Raw genomic sequence first — 26,779 nt, 5'->3', positions numbered from 1 at the left:
GGAAGGAACTAACATTAATAAGTATTGAGATTAATGGGTTATGACCCGCTAGCAAATACTAATTAATGCTACTCTTAACCTCATTGTTTCAGAGAGCTTAAGCTGTTGGTTAAAATATCATGTTTCTTTGTTTGACTTGCCAAAAATGACACAAAGTTACAAGGATGGAATGTTAAGAAAATTTCCCTCTTTTTGTAAGTGTCTGAGACTTTTCATAGTACATTTCATGTTTTATCATGATCTAATTTGCACATTCGGTTTTATATAACCTAGGCTATGTGTGAGCCATCCTGCCAGTAACCGCAATTACACAAATGCGTTCTCTAGGCTGCAGCAGTGATTGCCAATGTGACGCCCAGGAGACCGGGATACCCAGCACCGGACCAATGGAGTCTGTCTCTTGAGGGGGATGTCACGGGTGGCTTGACCCGGTGCTGTGGCCTCAGGCAATGCACAGTGTAAGGGGTATCATGAGGGGACAGGCACTTACTTGATCAGCAGCAGGTTCTCCCATCGGTGACGATCCCGATCCTGGATAGATGGCTATTGTCCAAATGAAAGACTGAGGCACTGAAACGTTTAACCAGTTTACTTTAACATAAAAGGATTTACAACCAGTCCTGTCACCGGAGTCTGTATGGGAACTCTGAGTTACTTTGACCCTACCGGGGTCTTCGCCTCTTATTGTGCGCAATTTCTGTGTGGCCCTGCTGCTGTATGTGAACTGGCTGCCGGCCCAATCTGTCCCCTCCGGGTCCTGGTTCGACGGGCAACCCGAGTCCTTTTATCGGTTTACCCCCTCTGGGAGTACCGCTGAACTCTGTGTCTGTTGCTGCGTCCGGCCCTAGTGAAGCTGATATCACCTCACGTTTTTCCGGTTGCTGTATTATATATAATGAATACAGCCACGGATCCGGTATCCGTCTTTGCGCCTGTTCTGGGTAGTGATTAATGCTACCCGGTTCTCACAATGTCCTTTTTCTCTATCCCTCTTCTCCTCAGGCCGGTGATTTAGGCCTGGTAACAGTCACAGGGCTGTTAGAGATTCAACTGTATGACCTCTCACTTTCAGCTCCTTAGCCCAACTGCCATTTCTTCTCTCAGACCAGAATGGATCAAGGGGAGTCTCTGGAGCTCCCCCTTCTGGCCGGAGGTGGTAGTGCAGTCTTGCTATTTTAGTATTTGTACTTACTCTCAGTAACTATTTTTGTGGCAAATACCCCTAGGGGTGCCACATTCCCCCTTAGTTAAGAGCAGTACTCCGGGACTGTGGGACAATAACATTTTGAAATAACAATTAATATGTACAGAGTCTTAAAAATGAAAAGTTACAAAAACCACTCAAGGAAACAAAAATAGAGTTCTGTAAAAAGTCACTTCAAATAGCGTCCATTAATACAGTTCTATCCTTGAAGGTATTAGGAAAGGCACTGTACTTAGTGTCCAGGAATTTAGTTCCATTTTTCCAACGGAGTTATCAATATAAAGTCTAAAGAAAGTTCAAAAAGAGCAAAAAGCAAAGTTCAAAAAGCAGTCTTTCCGGAGCTTTGATTTAGTGCCTCCGGGCTGATAAAAAGTTCAAGAATATGCAATAAGTTCATACAGACAAGTCTCTGTAGGCACTGGGCTTAAACGTTGCAGACTGATAACAATGACTATACTACATTTTCTGTTTAACTATATACGGCATAACATATATACAATTCACATTATGAGCTTTATAGTTGGTAATCTGCATACCTGGCCGGTAATTGACCCTGGGTACTACGCTGTGATCTACGTAATAGCGGTGTCTCTTCATGTGGTGTACTACTGTCTACTGCGGATGTAGTATCTGCCCGCTCTGCTAAAGATAATTCCACGACTATGGAGTTGGCAAGTCCACCGTGAATGGGATTACTCTGACCAGGAATCTGTTCTTCCTGGCCTGGAACCTCCTGTAGTACGGGGTCAGCCTCTTCCTGTCTTGGGACTTCTGGTATTGGGTTCGGTGTTGGGTAAAAGGCCACCATGGGAACCACTACTGCACCATGGTATGTTAGTAGGGTTTTGGGAAAGTCTCCTATACAGGTGTGATACACTTCCTCTTCTTTTTCCTTTACTGGTTGAACCTGTATGGGTTGAATAACTTCTGGTTCTGGCTGGACAACGTCTGGCTCTTTCAATGCTTCCGGACATAATTTAAGATTGTCTCTTGACACTAGTACAGATGTTAAGCCTCCGTTTTTGCTAATGAGACACATTTTAGGATTATCCACTCTTGTTGGTAAAACTGTGTAGGGTACGGCTTCCCACTGATTGTCCAGTTTATTGGTTCGACGATTTCTCTTGAGCACTTGGTCACCCGGTCTTAATGGGGTCGCTAGAGCATTCTGGTTGAAAGTTCGCTCTTGTCTTTCTCTAGTTTGCTGAAGGCTTCTTTCCACACTCTCTTGCACTTGGCGATACTGCTTTTGCCGTATGATATCCCAATTGGAGTCTTGAACTTCTGCGTCTGGTTTCAGAATTCCCATTTCTAGATCGATTGGTAATTGGCCGGGTCTTGCACGCATAAGGTAAGCTGGGGTGCAGCTGGTGGAGCTCACCGGGACATGATTATACAGATCCACCAAGTCAGGCAATTTCTCTGGCCATTGATTCCTTTCTGTCTCAGGTAAAGTCTTTAGTAGGTCTATTACAATATGGTTCATCTTCTCGCATAAGCCGTTTGTTTGTGGATGATAGGCCGTCGTCCGGATCTTTTTGCAACCATACATATTACAGAATTCTCTGAAGATCTCTGATTCAAAGGCTGTACCTTGGTCGGTGAGAACCTGTTCCGGATATCCATGGGGTCTACAAAAGTACGTTTGGAACGCTTTGGCTGCTGTTTTTGCTGTCAGATCTTTTACGGGTACTACTACCAAGAAACATGAATAATGGTCCACGATGGTCAAGGCATAGACATAGCCGGACCGGCTTGGTGTCAACTTCACGTGGTCCATGGCTACAAGTCCAAGTGGTTGTTTGGTGATTATGGGCTGCAGTGGTGCTCTTTGGTTCTTTTGATCGTTTCTTCTGAGGTTGCACGGGCCACAATTTCTGCACCACTGTTCGATTGATTTTCTCATCCCGACCCAATAAAATCTTTCTCTTAGAAGTACTTCTAACTTTTTCCAACCGAAGTGACCAGCACCATTATGGTAAGCTTCGAGGACCATCTTCACATCTTGTTTAGGCACAATAATCTGCCAAACCAATTCATGTGTTTTCGGATTGGTGTATCTTCTACAGAGCTTCCCTTGATACAGGAACATTTTGCCTCTCTCTTTCCAGAGTTGATGCGTCTCTTCTGGGGCATCCTCATCGGGATATGCACTTTGCTCAGTCAACAGTTCCTTCACCAACTTCACAGCCGGATTGCTGTCTTGGGTGTCAGCCCATCTATGGTGTGCTAACGGATTAAAATTCACCTCTTGTTGTTTCTGATAGGTACTTGACTGATGATGTTTTGCCTTGGGACGATGGAAGGCTGGTAGTTCAATTTCTTCAAGCTCCCCCGTTTCCTCTTCTACATCTCTCAAGTGTGGCATCCGGGATAGGGCATCGGCATTTCCATTCTTGCGACCTGCTCGATACTTGATTATGAAGTTGTAATTAGATAACCGGGCTATCCATCGCTGTTCTAACGCACCTAATTTGGCTGTGTCCAGGTGGGTCAACGGATTGTTGTCAGTATAGACAATAAATTCTGCAGCGGCCAGATAGTGTTTGAAACGCTCCGTCACAGCCCAAACTACTGCCAGTAGTTCCAATTTGAAGGAGCTGTAATTTTCTGAATTTCTTTCAGTAGGCCGGAGCTTTCTACTTGCAAAGGCGATGACTTTCTCCCGACCTTCTTGCTTTTGTGACAGCACCGCTCCTAGTCCCACATTACTGGCATCAGTGTAGAGGATGAAAGGTTTATGGTAATCTGGGTATGCCAGAACCTCTTCTCCGGTTAGTGCCTTCTTTAGTTGTTCAAAGGAGTCTTCCCTTTCGTCGTTCCACTGAAAAGGAGGGTTTCGGTTTGAAGGTTTCTTCGTCTGCCCTACCAAGGTGTCTTGCAAGGGTGCTGCCAACTTGGTAAATCCTTTTATAAATCTGCGATAGTAACCCACCAATCCCAGGAATTGTCTCACTTCTTTTGCGCTGGTAGGTCTTGGCCAATCCCTTATGGCGCTTATTTTCTCGGGATCTGGTGCTACTCCCTCCGAACTCACGATGTGTCCCAGGTACTGTACCTTTGGCTTGAGAAGGTGACATTTGGATGGCTTGACTTTCATGCCATACCTGGATAAGGCTTCGAACACTTTTGCCAGGTCTATTAAGTGTTGTTCGTAAGTCTTTGAGTAGACGATCACATCATCTAGGTACAGGAGGACGGTCTCGAAGTTCTTGTGTCCGAGGCAGCATTCCATCAGCCGCTGGAAGGTACCGGATGCGTTGCAGAGTCCAAACGGCATGCGATTAAATTCACATAGACCCATTGGTGTGGTGAATGCCGTCTTTTCCTTATCTCTCTCAGCCACAGGGACTTGCCAATACCCGCTTGTTAAGTCTAAGGTGGAAAAATAATTAGCAGATTTCAAAGCAGTTAAGGACTCTTCTATCCTAGGCAAGGGGTAGGCGTCTTTATGGGTGATGTTATTAATCTTCCGGTAGTCTACGCACATTCTCATGGTTCCGTCCTTTTTTTTGACAATCACTAGAGGGGCCGCCCAGGGGCTACAGCTGTCTCTTATTACCCCGGCCTGTTTCATTTCCCTCAGCATATCTTTTGCACATTGATAGTGAGCGGGCGGTATGGGTCTATATCTTTCTTTTATTGGGGGATGGTCACCTGTGGGGATTGTGTGTTCTACCCCTTCTATCCGTCCGAAGTCCAATGGGTGTTTACTAGTGTTGAGCGATACCTTCCGATATCGGAAAGTATCGGTATCGGTTTGGATCGGCCGATATTCAAAAAATATCGGATATCGCCGATACCGATACCCGATCCCAATGCAAGTCAATGGGACCAAAATATCGGAATTAAAATAAACCCTTTCTTTCCTTGTAGGTTCATTCTACATGAAGGAAAACAACTAAGAATAATGCCGGATGTATTTGGGGAGGTGGCGGAGACATTAAAGTCATAGAGGTTTATCCCAATCAAATAGAATAGCATGTTTTTTGTTTTTTTTTAAGACGTTCGGAGTGACAAAGATATTGACTATGTAAATTTTTTTTTTATTTTGTCAGATATTGATGTTTCACTATTCCACGCCCTTCCCCTTCTTTTTTTTCTTTTTTTTTTTCTTTTCCCACACTTTCATCTTCATCATCATCAGCATCTTTGACATCAACTTCTTCACCTTATTCATCTTCTTCTTCATCTTCTACCTATTTTTTTTTTTTTATTACATTCTTCATATTCATTTTATTCAACTATTATTATTCTTCTTATTCTACATATTCTTTTTATTCCACTGTTATTATTCTTCCTATTCTACTTCTTCATCATATTCTCATTTGTGACAGGCATTCCCGTAGTTGTTATCTATAAAAGTTTGAAGATTACACCTTCCGTTCTGCCAGTCACAAAAGTTACATTTGTCCGCGTTCAGTTTGGCCTGCAGCATCAGGCTTTATCCAGGGGCACCACGAGGAGGAACGGACTCACCCCCATACACTGCTTAGTCTTCTTCTGCATATAATTTAGATAATATCTTTTGCTCTGATATTAAGTCTTATGCTTAATGTTCTTCTGCTCTTTGTTCTGCAGCCTCTTGTTCTTCTGCTTCTCGGTCTTCCATGTTGTCGTCTCCAGGGTCGTCGTCTCCAGTGTCGTCATCTCCGCCGTCGTCGTCGTCGTCATCGGGGTGGTCTTCCGTGTCGTCGTCATCGTGGTGGTCTTCCGGGTCGTCGACGTTAGGGTCTTCAACTTGGAAATGTAGCAGAAGGTACAAGAAGGCTGAGAAAATGCCAAGAACCAGCTGATGGAACTGGAACTCGGATGGCTACCCGAAGGTTCAAGAGCCTATGGAACTACCGAGGACCAGCTGACGTTACTGGAACCCGGTTACTAAGCAGGAGGTACCCGTGCTAAAAAGCACTACCAAGGACCGCCTGACGTTGACGGAACTCGGATACCCAGAAGGAGGCACCTAAGCCAAAGGCTCTGCCCGGAACCAGCTGACGTTACTGGAACCAGGATGGGGAGCAGAAGGTACAAGAGCAAAAGACACTGCCGAGAACCAGCTGACGGTACTGGAACCCGGATGGGTAGCCGAAGGTCCAAGAGCCAATGGAACTACCGAGGACCAGCTGACGTTACTGGAACCCGGTTACTAAGCAGGAGGTACCCGTGCCTGAAAGCACTACCAAGGACCACCTGACGTTGGTGGAACTTGGATACCCAGAAGGAGGCACCTAAGCCAAAGGCTCTGCCCGGAACCAGCTGACGGTACTGGAACCAGGATGGGGAGCAGAAGGTACAAGAGCAAAAGACACTGCCGAGAACCAGCTGACGGTGCTGGAACCAGGTGGTGGACCCGAAGGCCCACAGGAGAGGAGAGAACAGCTAGGCCGCGAGGCAGCCGCAGTTACCGAACCCCAACAGTCCTACAGGGGGAGCTGGGCCTACTGGCACTACATAACCAGCCTTGACTACCAGTTCACGCAGCCCACATAGGAAGCTCCTAAACTGGAGGCACCCTGGAGTTGGCTAACTCGACCGCACCACGACGGGGCAAGCATAGGCGTCTCAGTGAAGTTGACACAACCCGGAAACAGCTGACGGTGCTGAAACCAGGCTTGGCACGAGGGAGTACCTGTGACAAGAACACTGCTGAGAACCAGCTGGCGGTGCTGGAACCCGGATGCGTTGCCCCAGTGTGCAAGAGCCAATGGCACGACCGAGGACCAGCTGACGGTGCTGGAACCCGGTTACTAAGCTGTAGGTGCCCGCGCTTAAAAGCACTACCAAGGACCGCCTGGCGTTGGCGGAACTCGGATACCCAGGAGGAGGCACCTAAGCCAAAGGCTCGGCCCGGAACCAGCTGACGGTGCTGGAACCAGGTGGTGGACCCCAAGGCCCACAGGAGAGGAGAGAACAGCTAGGCCGCGAGGCAGCCGCAGTTACCGAACCCCAACAGTCCTACAGGGGGAGCTGGGCCTACTGGCACTACAGAACCAGCCTTGACTACCAGTTCACGCAGCCCACATAGGAAGCTCCTAAACTGGAGGCACCCTGGAGTTGGCTAACCCGACCGCACCACGACGAGGCAAGCATAGGTGTCTCAGTGAGCTTGACACAACCCGGAAACAGCTGACGGTGCTGAAACCAGGCTTGGCACGAGGGAGTACCTGTGACAAAAACACTGCCGAGAACCAGCTGGCGGTGCTGGAACCCGGATGCGTTGCCCCAGTGTGCAAGAGCCAATGGCACGACCGAGGACCAGCTGACGGTGCTGGAACCCGGTTACTAAGCTGTAGGTGCCCGCGCTTAAAAGCACTACCAAGGACCGCCTGGCGTTGGCGGAACTCGGATACCCAGGAGGAGGCACCTAAGCCAAAGGCTCGGCCCGGAACCAGCTGACGGTGCTGGAACCAGGTGGTGGACCCGAAGGTCCACAGGAGAGGAGAGAACAGCTAGGCCGCGAGGCAGCCGCAGTTACCGAACCCCAACAGTCCTACAGGGGGAGCTGGGCCTACTGGCACTACAGAACCAGCCTTGACTACCAGTTCACGCAGCCCACATAGGAAGCTCCTAAACTGGAGGCACCCTGGAGTTGGCTAACCCGACCGCACCACGACGAGGCAAGCATAGGTGTCTCAGTGAGCTTGACACAACCCGGAAACAGCTGACGGTGCTGAAACCAGGCTTGGCACGAGGGAGTACCTGTGACAAAAACACTGCCGAGAACCAGCTGGCGGTGCTGGAACCCGGATGCGTTGCCCCAGTGTGCAAGAGCCAATGGCACGACCGAGGACCAGCTGACGGTGCTGGAACCCGGTTACTAAGCTGTAGGTGCCCGCGCTTAAAAGCACTACCAAGGACCGCCTGGCGTTGGCGGAACTCGGATACCCAGGAGGAGGCACCTAAGCCAAAGGCTCGGCCCGGAACCAGCTGACGGTGCTGGAACCAGGTGGTGGACCCCAAGGCCCACAGGAGAGGAGAGAACAGCTAGGCCGCGAGGCAGCCGCAGTTACCGAACCCCAACAGTCCTACAGGGGGAGCTGGGCCTACTGGCACTACATAACCAGCCTTGACTACCAGTTCACGCAGCCCACATAGGAAGCTCCTAAACTGGAGGCACCCTGGAGTTGGCTAACTCGACCGCACCACGACGGGGCAAGCATAGGCGTCTCAGTGAAGTTGACACAACCCGGAAACAGCTGACGGTGCTGAAACCAGGCTTGGCACGAGGGAGTACCTGTGACAAGAACACTGCTGAGAACCAGCTGGCGGTGCTGGAACCCGGATGCGTTGCCCCAGTGTGCAAGAGCCAATGGCACGACCGAGGACCAGCTGACGGTGCTGGAACCCGGTTACTAAGCTGTAGGTGCCCGCGCTTAAAAGCACTACCAAGGACCGCCTGGCGTTGGCGGAACTCGGATACCCAGGAGGAGGCACCTAAGCCAAAGGCTCGGCCCGGAACCAGCTGACGGTGCTGGAACCAGGTGGTGGACCCCAAGGCCCACAGGAGAGGAGAGAACAGCTAGGCCGCGAGGCAGCCGCAGTTACCGAACCCCAACAGTCCTACAGGGGGAGCTGGGCCTACTGGCACTACAGAACCAGCCTTGACTACCAGTTCACGCAGCCCACATAGGAAGCTCCTAAACTGGAGGCACCCTGGAGTTGGCTAACCCGACCGCACCACGACGAGGCAAGCATAGGTGTCTCAGTGAGCTTGACACAACCCGGAAACAGCTGACGGTGCTGAAACCAGGCTTGGCACGAGGGAGTACCTGTGACAAAAACACTGCCGAGAACCAGCTGGCGGTGCTGGAACCCGGATGCGTTGCCCCAGTGTGCAAGAGCCAATGGCACGACCGAGGACCAGCTGACGGTGCTGGAACCCGGTTACTAAGCTGTAGGTGCCCGCGCTTAAAAGCACTACCAAGGACCGCCTGGCGTTGGCGGAACTCGGATACCCAGGAGGAGGCACCTAAGCCAAAGGCTCGGCCCGGAACCAGCTGACGGTGCTGGAACCAGGTGGTGGACCCGAAGGTCCACAGGAGAGGAGAGAACAGCTAGGCCGCGAGGCAGCCGCAGTTACCGAACCCCAACAGTCCTACAGGGGGAGCTGGGCCTACTGGCACTACAGAACCAGCCTTGACTACCAGTTCACGCAGCCCACATAGGAAGCTCCTAAACTGGAGGCACCCTGGAGTTGGCTAACCCGACCGCACCACGACGAGGCAAGCATAGGTGTCTCAGTGAGCTTGACACAACCCGGAAACAGCTGACGGTGCTGAAACCAGGCTTGGCACGAGGGAGTACCTGTGACAAAAACACTGCCGAGAACCAGCTGGCGGTGCTGGAACCCGGATGCGTTGCCCCAGTGTGCAAGAGCCAATGGCACGACCGAGGACCAGCTGACGGTGCTGGAACCCGGTTACTAAGCTGTAGGTGCCCGCGCTTAAAAGCACTACCAAGGACCGCCTGGCGTTGGCGGAACTCGGATACCCAGGAGGAGGCACCTAAGCCAAAGGCTCGGCCCGGAACCAGCTGACGGTGCTGGAACCAGGTGGTGGACCCCAAGGCCCACAGGAGAGGAGAGAACAGCTAGGCCGCGAGGCAGCCGCAGTTACCGAACCCCAACAGTCCTACAGGGGGAGCTGGGCCTACTGGCACTACAGAACCAGCCTTGACTACCAGTTCACGCAGCCCACATAGGAAGCTCCTAAACTGGAGGCACCCTGGAGTTGGCTAACCCGACCGCACCACGACGAGGCAAGCATAGGTGTCTCAGTGAGCTTGACACAACCCGGAAACAGCTGACGGTGCTGAAACCAGGCTTGGCACGAGGGAGTACCTGTGACAAAAACACTGCCGAGAACCAGCTGGCGGTGCTGGAACCCGGATGCGTTGCCCCAGTGTGCAAGAGCCAATGGCACGACCGAGGACCAGCTGACGGTGCTGGAACCCGGTTACTAAGCTGTAGGTGCCCGCGCTTAAAAGCACTACCAAGGACCGCCTGGCGTTGGCGGAACTCGGATACCCAGGAGGAGGCACCTAAGCCAAAGGCTCGGCCCGGAACCAGCTGACGGTGCTGGAACCAGGTGGTGGACCCGAAGGTCCACAGGAGAGGAGAGAACAGCTAGGCCGCGAGGCAGCCGCAGTTACCGAACCCCAACAGTCCTACAGGGGGAGCTGGGCCTACTGGCACTACAGAACCAGCCTTGACTACCAGTTCACGCAGCCCACATAGGAAGCTCCTAAACTGGAGGCACCCTGGAGTTGGCTAACTCGACCGCACCACGACGGGGCAAGCATAGGCGTCTCAGTGAAGTTGACACAACCCGGAAACAGCTGACGGTGCTGAAACCAGGCTTGGCACGAGGGAGTACCTGTGACAAGAACACTGCCGAGAACCAGCTGGCGGTGCTGGAACCCGGATGCGTTGCCTTGCCTATTAAAGATTGTCTTCCTAGAGCCCCAACTAGCGGTGTTGGAGCAAAGGGTAAGCAGGGGGAGATGAGTGTAGGCCGAAGCCTGCACTGGAGGCAGCTTTGTGTCTGCGTTGCGTTTGCAGGACACTTTGCCGGCTACACACTGGGGGAACAGCTGGCGTTGCTGAACCCCACTAACACAATGGCGTGTGTTTTTCTCTGTGCAGCTAGCACTTGCGGGCAAAAACTAGCGATGTTAGAGCCCGTGTTGAAGCAGGAGGAGGAGGAGAGGAGCAGAGTGTAGGCCGAAGCTTAGTTGAACCAATTTCAAAGGAAACCTTTAACCCCCCCCTCAGGTGTTACAAAGTACAAGAGACACACCTTGTGCAGTATTAATGCTGCACAAGTGAAAGGTTGCTCTATTAATTTGTCTACTTGCACACGCTGAATGAAAGACATACACAATTTACCCCATTCTACAGTCAAACTGTAGTGGATGCGTGACTTGGTTTTTTGATGAGACGCAGCACAGGTGTCCAAAATAACGCCTTGGTGCTTGGAGCAGCTTCCTGAGCGTTGTTATTTGCTGTACAGGAGTCTGCGCTCTTGTGTTATCCCTTGGCAATGCCCTGTTAGCGCTGCCCATCTTATGACATCATTTCATGTTGGCCGGTGCGGTTAACGATGGCCATAAATCCCAGACCCACAGTGTCTTTTCATAAAGCCACACTGCGGTGCTGGGATTCGTGGCCTTGAGCAGTAAATATTTTGGCCGCTCACACACGTCCTTACACCTGCTTCAGACTGGGCGGCCTCTGCTGATCCCTTCTTGCATGCCGCGGCCATGAGGCTGCACAGTCTGAAGAAGGCTGAAGGAGATGAGTTAAGACAGGCGAAGATATGCACTGCTCGTGCCCATCAATCACACCCTCGCAGTCAAAATAATTAAGACAACGAGGAGCATTTTATTCAGGCAGGGCGGACGAACAGGCGCAAGTAGCCAACCAATGATGTCAGAAGACGGGAAGCGCTACCAAGGGGGGTGCTGCGTATCATTAGAAAGGAAAGTCACACCTCAGGGACAGTGGAATGGTCTCAAAGAGACACATTTTGTACGTGTTGAGTTCCACGTGGGCAAGGAGAAAACATCAGCCACCTTGTACAAATGCAGCAGTACTGCTGTACAAGGTGGCTGTTATACATAGAAACACCTGGGGGTGGGGGCCAGGCTCCCTTCAATTTCAGTTCATGTGCCTGCGTGGCGTTTGCAGGTCACGTTGCAAGCTGCACAGCAGGGGAACAGCTGGCGGTGCTGAACCCCACTAACACATTGGCTGGTGTTTTTCTCTGTGCAGCTAGCATTTCCGGGCAAAAACTAGCGGTGTTTGAGCCCAGGGTCAGCAGGAGGAGGAGGAGAGGAGCAAAGTGTAGGCCGAAGCCTGCACTGGTGGCAGCTTTTGGTCGGTTGTGCCAGCGTGGCTTGTGCTGGACACGATGCCGGCTACACAGCGGGGGAACAGCTGGCGTTGCTGAACCCCACTAACACATTGGCTGGTGTTTTTCTCTGTGCAGCTAGCATTTCCGGGCAAAAACTAGCGGTGTTTGAGCCCAGGGTCAGCAGGAGGAGGAGGAGAGGAGCAAAGTGTAGGCCGAAGCCTGCACTGGTGGCAGCTTTTGGTCGGTTGTGCCAGCGTGGCTTGTGCTGGACACGATGCCGGCTACACAGCGGGGGAACAGCTGGCGTTGCTGAACCCCACTAACACATTGGCTGGTGTTTTTCTCTGTGCAGCTAGCATTTCCGGGCAAAAACTAGCGTTGTTACAGCCCAGGGTCAGCAGGAGGAGGAGAGGAGCAGAGTGTAGGCCGAAGCCTAGTTGCACCAATTTCAAAGGTTACCTTTAACCCCCCCTCAGGTGTTACAAAGAACAAGAGCCACTCCTTCTGCAGCATTAATGCTGCACAAGTAAAAGGTTGCTCTATTAATTTGTCTACTTGCACAAGCTGAATGCAACACGTAGACTATTTAGCCCATTATACTGTTTAACAGTAGTGGAGGCGTGACTTGTCTTTTTAAAGAAAAGCAGCACAGGTGTCGAAAACACCTTTTTGCATGGGCGCAGCTTCCTGAGCGTTGTTAGTTGCTGTACAGGAGTCTGCGCTCTTGTGATCCTTTGGCCATGCGCTGTGAGCGCTTCCTGTCTTATGACCTCATTTCATGTTGGCCGTTGCGGTTAGCGATGGACATGAATCCCAGACCCACAGTGTGTTTTTAAAAAATCACACTGCGGTGCTGGGATTCGTGCCCTGGTGCAGTAAATATGTTTGCCGCTCACACATGTCCTTACACCTGCTTCAGACTGGACGGCCTCATCTGATCCCTTATCGCATGCCGCGGCCATGAGGCCGCACAGTCAGAAGAAGGCGGAAGGAGGGGAGTGAAAACAGGGGAACATATGCACTGCTCGTGCCCATCAATCACACCCTCGCAGTCAAAATATATGAGACAACGGGGGGCGTTGTGTCGGGCAGGGGGGACGCACAGGCACAGCCAGCCAACCAATGATGTCAGGAGACGGGCAGCGCTAACAATGGGGGTGCTGCGTGTCATTAAAAAGGAAAGTCACACCTCAGGGACATTGTAATGGTCTGTAATGAGACACATTTTGTACTTGTTGAGTTCCACGTGTGCAAGGAGAAAAAGTCAGCCACCTTGTACAAATGCAGCAGTACTGCTGTACAAGGTGGCTGTTATACATAGAAACACCTGGGGGGGTGGGGGGCAGGCTCCCTTCAATTTCAGTTCATGTGCCTGCGTGGCGTTTGCAGGTCACGTTGCAAGCTACACAGCAGGGGAACAGCTGGCGTTGCTGAACCCCACTGACACATTGACTGGTGTTTTTCTCTGTGCAGATTGCATGTCCGGGCAAAAACTAGCGGTGTTAGAGCCCAGGGTCAGCAGGAGGAGGAGGAGAGGAGCAAAGTGTAGGCCGAAGCCTGCACTGGTGGCAGCTTTTGTTCTGTTGTGCCAGCGTGGCTTGTGCTGGACACGTTGCCGACTACACAGCAGGGGAACAGCTGGCGGTGCTGAACCCCACTAACACATTGGCTGGTGTTTTTCTCTGTGCAGCTAGCATTTCCGGGCAAAAACTAGCGGTGTTTGAGCCCAGGGTCAGCAGGAGGAGTAGAGGAGCAGAGTGTAGGCCGAAGCCTAGTTGAACCAATTTCAAAGGTTACCTTTAACCCCCCCCTCAGGTGTTGCAAGGTACAAGAGCCACACCTTGAACAGCATTAATGATGCACAAGTCAAAGGTTGCTCTATTTAATTTTGCTCCTTGCACACGCTGAATTAAACACGTACACTATTTAGCCCATTATACTGTCAAACAGTTGTGGAGGCGTGACTTGTCTTTTTAACGAGACGCAGCACAGGTGTCAAAATTTGCACCTAGGTACTGGGCGCAGATTCCTGAGCGTTGTTATTTGCTGTACAGGAGTCTGCGCTCTTGTGTTATCCCTTGGCAATACCCTGTTAGTGCAGGCCGTCTCATGACCTCATTTCATGTTGGCCGGTGCGGTTAACGATGGCCATAAATCCCAGACCCACAGTGGCTTTTCCTAAAGTCACACTGCGGTGCTGGGATTCGTGGCCTTGTGCAGTAAATATGTTCGCCGCTCACACATGTCCTTACACCTGCTTCAGACTGGGCGGCCTCAGCTGATCCCTTATCGCATGCCGCGGCCATGAGGCCGCACAGTCAGAAGAAGGCGGAAGGAGGGGAGTGAAAACAGGGGAACATATGCACTGCTCGTGCCCATCAATCACACCCTCGCAGTCAAAATATATGAGACAACGGGGGGCGTTGTGTCGGGCAGGGGGGACGCACAGGCACAGCCAGCCAACCAATGATGTCAGGAGACGGGCAGCGCTAACAATGGGGGTGCTGCGTGTCATTAAAAAGGAAAGTCACACCTCAGGGACATTGTAATGGTCTGTAATGAGACACATTTTGTACTTGTTGAGTTCCACGTGTGCAAGGAGAAAAAGTCAGCCACCTTGTACAAATGCAGCAGTACTGCTGTACAAGGTGGCTGTTATACATAGAAACACCTGGGGGGGTGGGGGGCAGGCTCCCTTCAATTTCAGTTCATGTGCCTGCGTGGCGTTTGCAGGTCACGTTGCAAGCTACACAGCAGGGGAACAGCTGGCGTTGCTGAACCCCACTGACACATTGACTGGTGTTTTTCTCTGTGCAGATTGCATGTCCGGGCAAAAACTAGCGGTGTTAGAGCCCAGGGTCAGCAGGAGGAGGAGGAGAGGAGCAAAGTGTAGGCCGAAGCCTGCACTGGTGGCAGCTTTTGTTCTGTTGTGCCAGCGTGGCTTGTGCTGGACACGTTGCCGACTACACAGCAGGGGAACAGCTGGCGGTGCTGAACCCCACTAACACATTGGCTGGTGTTTTTCTCTGTGCAGCTAGCATTTCCGGGCAAAAACTAGCGGTGTTTGAGCCCAGGGTCAGCAGGAGGAGTAGAGGAGCAGAGTGTAGGCCGAAGCCTAGTTGAACCAATTTCAAAGGTTACCTTAAACCCCCCCCTCAGGTGTTGCAAGGTACAAGAGCCACACCTTGAACAGCATTAATGATGCACAAGTCAAAGGTTGCTCTATTTAATTTTGCTCCTTGCACACGCTGAATTAAACACGTACACTATTTAGCCCATTATACTGTCAAACAGTTGTGGAGGCGTGACTTGTCTTTTTAACGAGACGCAGCACAGGTGTCAAAATTTGCACCTAGGTACTGGGCGCAGATTCCTGAGCGTTGTTATTTGCTGTACAGGAGTCTGCGCTCTTGTGTTATCCCTTGGCAATACCCTGTTAGTGCAGGCCGTCTCATGACCTCATTTCATGTTGGCCGGTGCGGTTAACGATGGCCATAAATCCCAGACCCACAGTGGCTTTTCCTAAAGTCACACTGCGGTGCTGGGATTCGTGGCCTTGTGCAGTAAATATGTTCGCCGCTCACACATGTCCTTACACCTGCTTCAGACTGGGCGGCCTCAGCTGATCCCTTATCGCATGCCGCGGCCATGAGGCCGCACAGTCAGAAGAAGGCGGAAGGAGGGGAGTGAAAACAGGGGAACATATGCACTGCTCGTGCCCATCAATCACACCCTCGCAGTCAAAATATATGAGACAACGGGGGGCGTTGTGTCGGGCAGGGGGGACGCACAGGCACAGCCAGCCAACCAATGATGTCAGGAGACGGGCAGCGCTAACAATGGGGGTGCTGCGTGTCATTACAAAGGAAAGTCACACCTCAGGGACATTGTAATGGTCTCTAATGAGACACATTTTGTACGTGTTGAGTTCCACGTGGGCAAGGAGAAAAAGTCAGCCACCTCGTACAAATGCAGCAGTACTGCTGTACAAGGTGGCTGATATACATAGAAACACCTGTGGGTGGGGGGCAGGCTCCCTTCAATTTCAGTTCATGTGCCTGCGTGGCGTTTGCAGGTCACGTTGCAAGCTACACAGCAGGGGAACAGCTGGCGTTGCTGAACCCCACTAACACATTGGCTGGTGTTTTTCTCTGTGCAGCTAGCATGTCCGGGCAGAAACTGGCGTTGTTTGAGCCCAGGGTCAGCAGGAGGAGGAGAGGAGCAAAGTGTAGGCCGAAGCCTGCACTGGTGGCAGCTTTTGGTCGGTTGTGCCAGCGTGGCTTGTGCTGGACACGATGCCGGCTACACAGCGGGGGAACAGCAGGCGGTGCTGAACCCCACTAACACATTGGCTGGTGTTTTTCTCTGTGCAGCTAGCATGTCCGGGCAGAAACTGGCGTTGTTTGAGCCCAGGGTCAGCAGGAGGAGGAGAGGAGCAAAGTGTAGGCCGAAGCCTGCACTGGTGGCAGCTTTTGGTCGGTTGTGCCAGCGTGGCTTGTGCTGGACACGTTGCCGACTACACAGCAGGGGAACAGCTGGCGGTGCTGAACCCCACTAACACATTGGCTGGTGTTTTTCTCTGTGCAGCTAGCATTTCCGGGCAAAAACTAGCGGTGTTTGAGCCCAGGGTCAGCAGGAGGAGTAGAGGAGCAGAGTGTAGGCCGAAGCCTAGTTGAACCAATTTCAAAGGTTACCTTTAACCCCCCCCTCAGGTGTTGCAAGGTACAAGAGCCACACCTTGTGCAGCATTAATGCTGCACAAGTAAAAGGTTGCTCTATTTGTTTTGCTCCTTGCACACGCTGACTAAAACACGTACACTATTTAGCCCATTATACTGTCAAACAGTTGTGGAGGCGTGACTTGTCTTTTTAACGAGACGCAGCACAGGTGTCAAAATTTGCACCTAGGTACTGGGCGCAGATTCCTGAGCGTTGTTATTTGCTGTACAGGAGTCTGCGCTATTGTGATCCCTTGGCCATGCGCTGTGAGCGCTTCCTGTCTTCTGACCTCATTTCATGTCGGCCGTTGCGGTTAGCGATGGACATGAATCCCAGACCCACAGTGTGTTTTTAAAAAATCACACTGCGGTGCTGGGATTCGTGCCCTGGTGCACTAAATATGTTTGCCGCTCACACATGTCCTTACACCTGCTTCAGACTGGGCGGCCTCATCTGATCCCTTATCGCCTGCCGCGGCCATGAGGACACCCAGTCTGAAGAAGGCGGAAGGAGATGAGTGAACACAGGCAAACATATGCACTGCACATGCCCATCAATCACACCCTCGCTGTCCAAAAAAATAAGACACCGAGGGCCGTTGTTTCGAGCAGGGGAGATGCACAGGCGCAGCCAGCTAACCAATGATGTCAAAAGACGGGCAGCGCTAACAAGGGTGGTGCTGCGTGTCATTACAAAGGAAAGTCACACCTCAGGGACATTGTAATGGTCTCTAATGAGACACATTTTGTACGTGTTGAGTTCCACGTGGGCAAGGAGAAAAAGTCAGCCACCTCGTACAAATGCAGCAGTACTGCTGTACAAGGTGGCTGATATACATAGAAACACCTGTGGGTGGGGGGCAGGCTCCCTTCAATTTCAGTTCATGTGCCTGCGTGGCGTTTGCAGGTCACGTTGCAAGCTACACAGCAGGGGAACAGCTGGCGTTGCTGAACCCCACTGACACATTGACTGGTGTTTTTCTCTGTGCAGATTGCATGTCCGGGCAAAAACTAGCGGTGTTAGAGCCCAGGGTCAGCAGGAGGAGGAGGAGAGGAGCAAAGTGTAGGCCGAAGCCTGCACTGGTGGCAGCTTTTGGTCGGTTGTGCCAGCGTGGCTTGTGCTGGACACGATGCCGGCTACACAGCGGGGGAACAGCAGGCGGTGCTGAACCCCACTAACACATTGGCTGGTGTTTTTCTCTGTGCAGCTAGCATGTCCGGGCAGAAACTGGCGTTGTTTGAGCCCAGGGTCAGCAGGAGGAGGAGAGGAGCAGAGTGTAGGCCGAAGCCTAGTTGAACCAATTTCAAAGGTTACCTTTAACCCCCCCCTCAGGTGTTGCAAGGTACAAGAGCCACACCTTGTGCAGCATTAATGCTGCACAAGTAAAAGGTTGCTCTATTTGTTTTGCTCCTTGCACACGCTGACTAAAACACGTACACTATTTAGCCCATTATACTGTCAAACAGTTGTGGAGGCGTGACTTGTCTTTTTAACGAGACGCAGCACAGGTGTCAAAATTTGCACCTAGGTACTGGGCGCAGATTCCTGAGCGTTGTTATTTGCTGTACAGGAGTCTGCGCTATTGTGATCCCTTGGCCATGCGCTGTGAGCGCTTCCTGTCTTCTGACCTCATTTCATGTCGGCCGTTGCGGTTAGCGATGGACATGAATCCCAGACCCACAGTGTGTTTTTAAAAAATCACACTGCGGTGCTGGGATTCGTGCCCTGGTGCACTAAATATGTTTGCCGCTCACACATGTCCTTACACCTGCTTCAGACTGGGCGGCCTCATCTGATCCCTTATCGCCTGCCGCGGCCATGAGGACACCCAGTCTGAAGAAGGCGGAAGGAGATGAGTGAACACAGGCAAACATATGCACTGCACATGCCCATCAATCACACCCTCGCTGTCCAAAAAAATAAGACACCGAGGGCCGTTGTTTCGAGCAGGGGAGATGCACAGGCGCAGCCAGCTAACCAATGATGTCAAAAGACGGGCAGCGCTAACAAGGGTGGTGCTGCGTGTCATTACAAAGGAAAGTCACACCTCAGGGACATTGTAATGGTCTCTAATGAGACACATTTTGTACGTGTTGAGTTCCACGTGGGCAAGGAGAAAAAGTCAGCCACCTCGTACAAATGCAGCAGTACTGCTGTACAAGGTGGCTGATATACATAGAAACACCTGTGGGTGGGGGGCAGGCTCCCTTCAATTTCAGTTCATGTGCCTGCGTGGCGTTTGCAGGTCACGTTGCAAGCTACACAGCAGGGGAACAGCTGGCGTTGCTGAACCCCACTGACACATTGACTGGTGTTTTTCTCTGTGCAGATTGCATGTCCGGGCAAAAACTAGCGGTGTTAGAGCCCAGGGTCAGCAGGAGGAGGAGGAGAGGAGCAAAGTGTAGGCCGAAGCCTGCACTGGTGGCAGCTTTTGGTCGGTTGTGCCAGCGTGGCTTGTGCTGGACACGATGCCGGCTACACAGCGGGGGAACAGCAGGCGGTGCTGAACCCCACTAACACATTGGCTGGTGTTTTTCTCTGTGCAGCTAGCATGTCCGGGCAGAAACTGGCGTTGTTTGAGCCCAGGGTCAGCAGGAGGGAGGAGAGGAGCAGAGTGTAGGCCGAAGCCTAGTTGAACCAATTTCAAAGGTTACCTTTAACCCCCCCCTCAGGTGTTGCAAGGTACAAGAGCCACACCTTGTGCAGCATTAATGCTGCACAAGTAAAAGGTTGCTCTATTTGTTTTGCTCCTTGCACACGCTGACTAAAACACGTACACTATTTAGCCCATTATACTGTCAAACAGTTGTGGAGGCGTGACTTGTCTTTTTAACGAGACGCAGCACAGGTGTCAAAATTTGCACCTAGGTACTGGGCGCAGATTCCTGAGCGTTGTTATTTGCTGTACAGGAGTCTGCGCTATTGTGATCCCTTGGCCATGCGCTGTGAGCGCTTCCTGTCTTCTGACCTCATTTCATGTCGGCCGTTGCGGTTAGCGATGGACATGAATCCCAGACCCACAGTGTGTTTTCAAACAATCACACTACGTGGCTGGGATTCGTGGCCTTGTGCAGTAAATAGGTTTGCCGCTTACACATGTCCTTACACCGGCTCCAGACTGGGCGGCCTCAGCTGATCCCTTATCGCCTACCACGGCCAGGAGGCCGCACAGTCTGAAGAAGGCGGAAGGAGATGAGTTAAGACAGGCGAACATATGCACTGCTCGTGCCCATAAACCACACCCTCGCTGACAAAATAAATATGACAACGAGGGGCGTTGTTTCTAGCAGGCGGATGCACAGGCGCAGCCAGCTAACCATGATGACAAAAGACGGGAAACGCTACCAAGGGGGGTGCTGCGTATCATTACAAAGGAAAGTCACACCTCAGGGACAGTGGAATGGTCTCAATGAGACACATTTTGTACGTGTTGAGTTCCACGTGGGCAAGGAGAAAAAGTCAGCCACCTTGTACAAATGCAGCAGTACTGCTGTACTAGGTGGCTGTTATACATAGAAACACCTGGGGGGGTGGGGCCAGGTTCCCTTTTAATTTCAGTTCCTGTGCCTGCATGGCATTTGCAGGTCACGTTGCCGGCTACACAGCAGGGGAACAGCTGGCGTTGCTGAACCCCACTAACACATTGGCTGGTGTTTTTCTCTGTGCAGCTAGCACTTCCGGGCAAAAACTAGCGGTGTTTGAGCCCAGGGTCAGCAGGAGGAGGAGAGGAGCAGAGTGTAGGCCGAAGCCTGCACTGGTGGCAGCTTTTGTTCTGTTGTGCCAGCGTGGCTTGTGCTGGACACGTTGCCGACTACACAGCAGGGGAACAGCTGGCGGTGCTGAACCCCACTGACACATCACCTAGTGTTTTTTTCTGTGTAGACAACACTTCCAGGTGGCAACTGACAGTGTTGAAACCCAGGGAATCAAAGAGGAGCAGAGTGTAGGCCGAAGCCTGCAGTGGAGCAAGTTGAAAGGGAACCTTTAACCCCCCCCCCCAGGCATTTGTTGCTGAAAGAGCCATCTTGTACAGCAGTAATACTGCACATGGAAAATGGTGGCTCCGAAAATTATGCTCCTTGCAAACGCTGAAGTACACACTCATATAATGTGTCCCCTCACACCGTCAAACCATCCCGGAAGTGGGACTTTCCTTTGTAATGTGACACAGCACAGCCGTCATTCCAACCCCCTTGGTGCCGGGCACCACCTCCTCAACGTTGTTTGGTTCTGTCACGGAGCCCGCACTGTAATGTTATCCCTTGGCCATGCACAGTTAGCGGTGCCCGTCTTCTGACATCATGTAGGTGTCAGGCTGGCAGTGCCTGTGCGTCCAAGCTGCCCGAGATCCAACCTTGCAGTGTCATCTAATGTAGTCCCACTGCGGGCCAGGGATCCATGGGCATGCGCAGTGCATATCATCGCCTCTCACTCACCTCCTTCCTGCTTCTTCAGACTGTGCGGCGTCACGGCCGTGGCATGCTATTAGGGATCAGCTGACGCCGCCTAGTCTGAAGAAGCGTGAAGAAGGGGAGTGAGAGGCTAGTATATGCACTGCGCATGGCCATGGATACCAGGCCCACTGTGGGATCACATTAGACGACACTGCGAGGTGTGATTTCGGGCAGCGTGGACGCACAGGCGCAGCCAGGACGACAACAAATGATGTCAGAGGACGGGCAGCGCAAACTGTGCATGGCCAAGGGATAACATAACAGCGCAGGGTCCATGACGGAATCAAACAACGCTAAGGAGGCAGCGCACGGTGCCAAGGGGGTAGCAATGACGGCTGTGCTGTGTCACATTACAAAGGAAAGTCCCACCTCCGGGACGGTTGGACGGTGTGAGGGGACACATTACATGAGTGTGTAGTTCAGCGTTTGCAAGGAGCATAATTTCAAGAGCGACCTTTCCCTTGTGCAGTATTAGTGCTGCACATGGTGGCTCTTTCAGTAACAAACGCCTAGGGGGGGGGGGGGACAGGTCCCCTTACATTTTAGTTGTGCCAGCGTGGCGGTCGCATGACACGTTGCCGGATACACAGCTGGGGATCAGCTGACGTTACTGAACCCCAATAACAGAGGAGCGACTGTTGACTGTGCACACAGCACTTCCAGGCACCAACTGGCGGTGTTAGAGCCCAGGGACAGCAGGAGGAGCAGATTGGAGGTATTGCCGCACACACAGCTGGGGATCAGCTGACGTTACTGAACCCCAATAACAGAGGAGCGACTGTTGACTGTGCACACAGCACTTCCAGGCACCAACTGGCGGTGTTAGAGCCCAGGGACAGCAGGAGGAGCAGAGGAACAGAGTGTAGGCCGAAGCCTGATTGGAGCAAGTTGAAAGGAAACCTTTAACCCCCCCCCCCCAAGACGTTTGTAGCTGAAAGAGCCATGTTGTGCAGCACTAAGGATGCAAAAGGAAAAGGTTGCTCTTTTAATTATGCTCCTTGCAAACACCGAAGTAAACACTAAAAATGTGTCCCTTTATACCGTTAAACCGTTCCGGAGGTGCGAATTTCCTTCGTAATGGGACACAGCACAGCTGTCATTCCTATCCCCTTGATGCCGTGCGCTGCCTCCTCAGCGTTGTTTTAAGCTGCCACGGAGCCTGCGCTGTTCTGTTAGCCCTTGGCCATGCCCAATTAGCGCTGCCTGTCTTCTGACATAATTTGGTGTCAGGCTGTCAGTGCCTGTGCGTCCACGCTGCTCCAGATCCCACCTCGCAGTCTCATCTAACGTAATCCCACTGCGGGCCTTGGAACCATGGGCATGCACAGTGCATAACCTCGACTCTCACTCCCCTCCTTCCCTCTTCTTCAGACTGTGCGGTGTCACGGCCGTGGCATGCTAGGGATCAGCTGACGGCGCACAGTCTAAAGAAGGCGGAGGGAAATGAGCGAGAGCCCGAGGGGAAGATATGCACTGCGCATGCCCATGGATCCCAGGCCCGCAGTGTGACTCAATCAGAAGACACTGCGAGGCGGGATCTCGGGCACCGCGGCCGCACAGGCGCAGCCAGCCTGACACCAAATTATGTCAGAAGACAGGCAGCGCAAATAGGGCATGCCCAAGGGATAACAGAACAGCGCAGGCTCCGTGACAGCTTAAAACAACGCTGAGGAGGCAGCGCATGGCACCAAGGGGGTAGGAATGACGGCTGTGCTGCGTCACATTACGAAGGAAAGTCCCAGCTCCGGGACGGTATAACGGTATCAGTGAACACATTTTATAAGTGTTAAGTTCTGCGTGTGCAAAGAGCTAAAAAAAAGAGCTACCTTTTCCTTGTGCAGCATTACTGCTGCACAAGATGGCTCTTTCAGTAACAAACGACGGGGGGGGGGGGGGGACAGGTTCCCTTACATTTAGGTTGTTGTGCCAGCGTGGCGGTCGCAGGACACATTGCCGGCTACACAGCTGGGGATCAGCTGACGTTACTGAAACCCAATAACACTGGGTCGTATGTTTTTACTGTGCAGCCTGCACTTCTGAGCCGCAACTGGCGGTGTTGGAGCCCAGGAATAGCAGTTCAGGTGGTAGAAAGATGAACACAGCAGGAGACCTGGATGACACCCAATTACTTAATCAGGCAGAGGAGTGGCAAATTCCTGCGAGATCCAGGCCTGGTTCATTTTCAGGAAAGTAAGCCGGTCAACGTTATCGGAGGATAGTCGCATGCGACGGTCTGTTAGTACACCACCTGCGGCACTAAAGACACGTTCCGATAAGACACTAGCCGCAGGGCAAGCCAGCACCTCCAATGCATACTGGCTTAGCTCTGGCCATGTATCCAGCTTAGAGACCCAAAACTTGAACGGGGAAGAGCCGTCTGGGAGTACAGTAAGAGGGCAAGCCATGTAGTCTGTCACCATCTGACGGAACCGTTGCCTCCTGCTGACTGGAGCCGCCGGTGATGGTGTAGACATTTGGGGCGGGCACACAAAAGTGTGCCAGAGTTGTGCCATACTGGGCTTGCCTTGGGCAGAGGCACTGCTTCTGCTCCCTCTTTGGGCAGAGCCTCCCCCACTGCCTCGACGCACTGAGCTGCTTTGTAAAGCACTAGCAGCACTCCTCTCAGTTGGACAGGAGAAGATGATGGAATTCACCAGTGTGTCGTGGTACTCCCGCAATTTACGCTCCCGGGTCAACGCAGGGATGAGGTTTTGGACGTTGTCCCGGTAGCGAGGATCGAGGAGGGTGAACACCCAATAATCAGGCATGTTGAGAATGTGGTCGATGCGGCGGTCGTTTCTCAGGCACTGCAGCATGAAATCCACCATGTGCTGCAGAGTGCCAACCGGCCCAGAAACGCTGTCCCCTGCTTGAGACATGATCTCTGCCCGCTCGTCATCACCCCACCCTCGCTGTACACACTGACCACTGGACAATTGTGTCGCTCCCTCCTCTGGACGGAGCTCTTCCTCCTCCATTGACTCCTCCTCATCCTCCTCACAAATTGGCCCCTGCGTACCCCTTTGTGAGGAACCACGTGGCGCTGACTCTCCAGAAGCTGATGGAAAAGGTGACTCCTCATCCTCCACCTCTTCCACCACATCATCCCTTAACCCTTGCAAAGTTTGCTGAAGCAGGCAGATAAGGGGGACAGTCATGCTGACTAGTGCATCATCTGCACTTGCCATCCGCGTGGAATAATCAAAAGGACGCAAAACCTGGCAGACGTCCTTCATAGTGGCCCACTCTGTGGTTGTGAAGTCTGATCGGCGCTGACTGCGACTTCTTTGCGCCTGATGCAGCTGGTACTCCATAACTGCTTGCTGCTGCTCACACAACCGCTCCAACATATGTAACGTGGAATTCCACCGGGTAGGTAGGTCACATATGATGCGGTGTTCCGGAAGGCGGAATCGGCGCTGCAGAGCAGCAATGCGGGATCTGGCCAAGCTGGAACGCCGCAAGTGAGCACACTCTAGGCGGACCTTGTGCAGCAGGGCATCAAGATCCGGATAGTCCCTCAGAAAACTCTGCACAACCAAATTGAGCACATGTGCCAGACATGGGATGTGAGTGAGGTTGCCAAGGGCCAAAGCTGCCACCAGATTTCGGCCATTGTCACACACTACCATGCCTGGCTGGAGATTCGCTGGCAGTAACCACACATCGCTCTCCTGCTTTATGGCATTCCAGAGCTCCTGCGCTGTGTGGCTTCGATGCCCCAATGAAACTAGTTTCAAGACGGCCTGCTGACGTTTGGCCACGGCTGTGCTCATGTCGGTCATAGGTAAACGTTCACGGGTCCATGTGGGGGTGGACTGTGACGGATCCTGCAGAGAGGAATCAGAGGAACTGGTGTAAGAGGAGGAGTCGATGCGTACAGACTGGATTCCTGCAATCCTTGGAGTGGGCAGGACACGTCCTGCGCCACTCGCACGATCTGTACCTGGCTCAACAACATTAACCCAATGGGCAGTGAGGGAAACATATCGCCCCTGTCCATGCTGACTGGTCCACGCATCGGTGGTGAGGTGGACCTTGCTACTGACGGCGTTCAGTAGCGCATGTTTTATGTTTGCCTCAACATGCCTGTGCAGGGCAGGGACAGCCTGCCTGCTGAAGTAAAAGCGGCTGGGCACCTTGTACTGTGGGACTGCCAATGCCATCAAGTCACGGAAGCTGTCAGTCTCCACCAGCCTGAACGAGAGCATTTCCAGGGACAACAGTTTGGCAATGCCTGCATTCAGAGCCTGTGCTCGGGGGTGGTTGGCCGAGAATGCCCGCCTTTTCTCCCATGCCTGTACTACCGATGGCTGTAGAGTAGACTGGGAGTGTGAGGATGACTGGGAAGGTGGTGCTGTGGGTGGAATTACACAAGGTCTCTGGGAGGAAGCCAAACCAGCTGTGCGTGAGCTGGAGGAAGAGGCAACACGAGCTGAAGAGGTGGTAGCTGCCGCTGTTGGTTGGCCTACATCTTCAGTGTGTTTCTGTAACTCCACCGCGTGCCTGGTCCGCACATGTTTCCACATATTTGTGGTATTGAGGTTGCTGACATTTTTCCCTCTTTTTACTTTATGATGACACAGCTTGCATTTGACAAAACAAATGTCATCTGCAACTGTGTCAAAAAAGGACCAGGCACTGCAAGTCTTGGGAGCGCCCTTTTTGGCTTTGGAAAGAGACAGGCTCCTAACGGGTGCCAAAGTGGAGGCTACAGGCTCCGCAGTCTTCCCCCTCCCTCTCCCTCTTTGGCCCGTAAGAGGAAGCTCTTCCTCTGAGCTGCTCCCACCACCTTCCTGTTCCTCACGCCACGATGGGTCAAGGACCTCATCATCTCCACTACCCTCTGCCACCAACTGCTCCTCCTGGGTAGTCTCAGCAGCACAGTACGCACGAGAAAGCGGCACCTGAGTTTCATCATCAGATGCGTACTGCGCTGTGGTCACCGGAGGCACTGGCCCACCTGCCTCTTCAGAGTCAGAGAGAAAAAGGTGTTGGGCATCACTGCACACTGCCTCTTCTTCCATTTCTCCAATGCTGCTTGGCTGGCCCCCTGTTTCCAAGCCAAGAGATTCAGAGAACAGAAGTAGAGACGGCTCCTGTCCTGGGCTCTCTGACTGCCTGGCCAATTTGGCAGGTGGTGAAGAGACAGATGGCTGCTCTCCAGTGCTCTGTGCCTGAGAGGATGTGGCACTAACTGAAGTCGATGCCGAGGCGTTAGCTGCCATCCACCCGACAACGGCTTCAATTTGGTCTTCACGCAGCAGCGGTGCACGGCGCTCTCCGACAAAGCTGCGCATGAAGGACTGTTCCCTGCTGAAACTGAGTGACGACGAGTCACCGGCGCCCGCAGCAGGCACAGAATCACCACGTCCTCTCCCTGCTCCTCTCCCTGCTCCGCGCCCACGCCCACGTGCCTTACTCCCTGCCCTCTTCATCTTGGTTGACAGATAAAGATAAGCAGAAAAGTACTAAGGCCTTAGTGTGCTTATTCCTGTAATGCTCCTCCTAACAGGTGTAAGAAACACTAATGTTGTAAATTGTGGACT

Source organism: Ranitomeya imitator, chromosome 4 (assembly GCF_032444005.1).
Source record: "Ranitomeya imitator isolate aRanImi1 chromosome 4, aRanImi1.pri, whole genome shotgun sequence".
NCBI classification, from domain to species: Eukaryota; Metazoa; Chordata; class Amphibia; order Anura; family Dendrobatidae; genus Ranitomeya; species Ranitomeya imitator.
The sequence above is the reverse complement of the archived record's forward strand: the minus strand, read 5'-3'. Positions refer to the sequence as shown.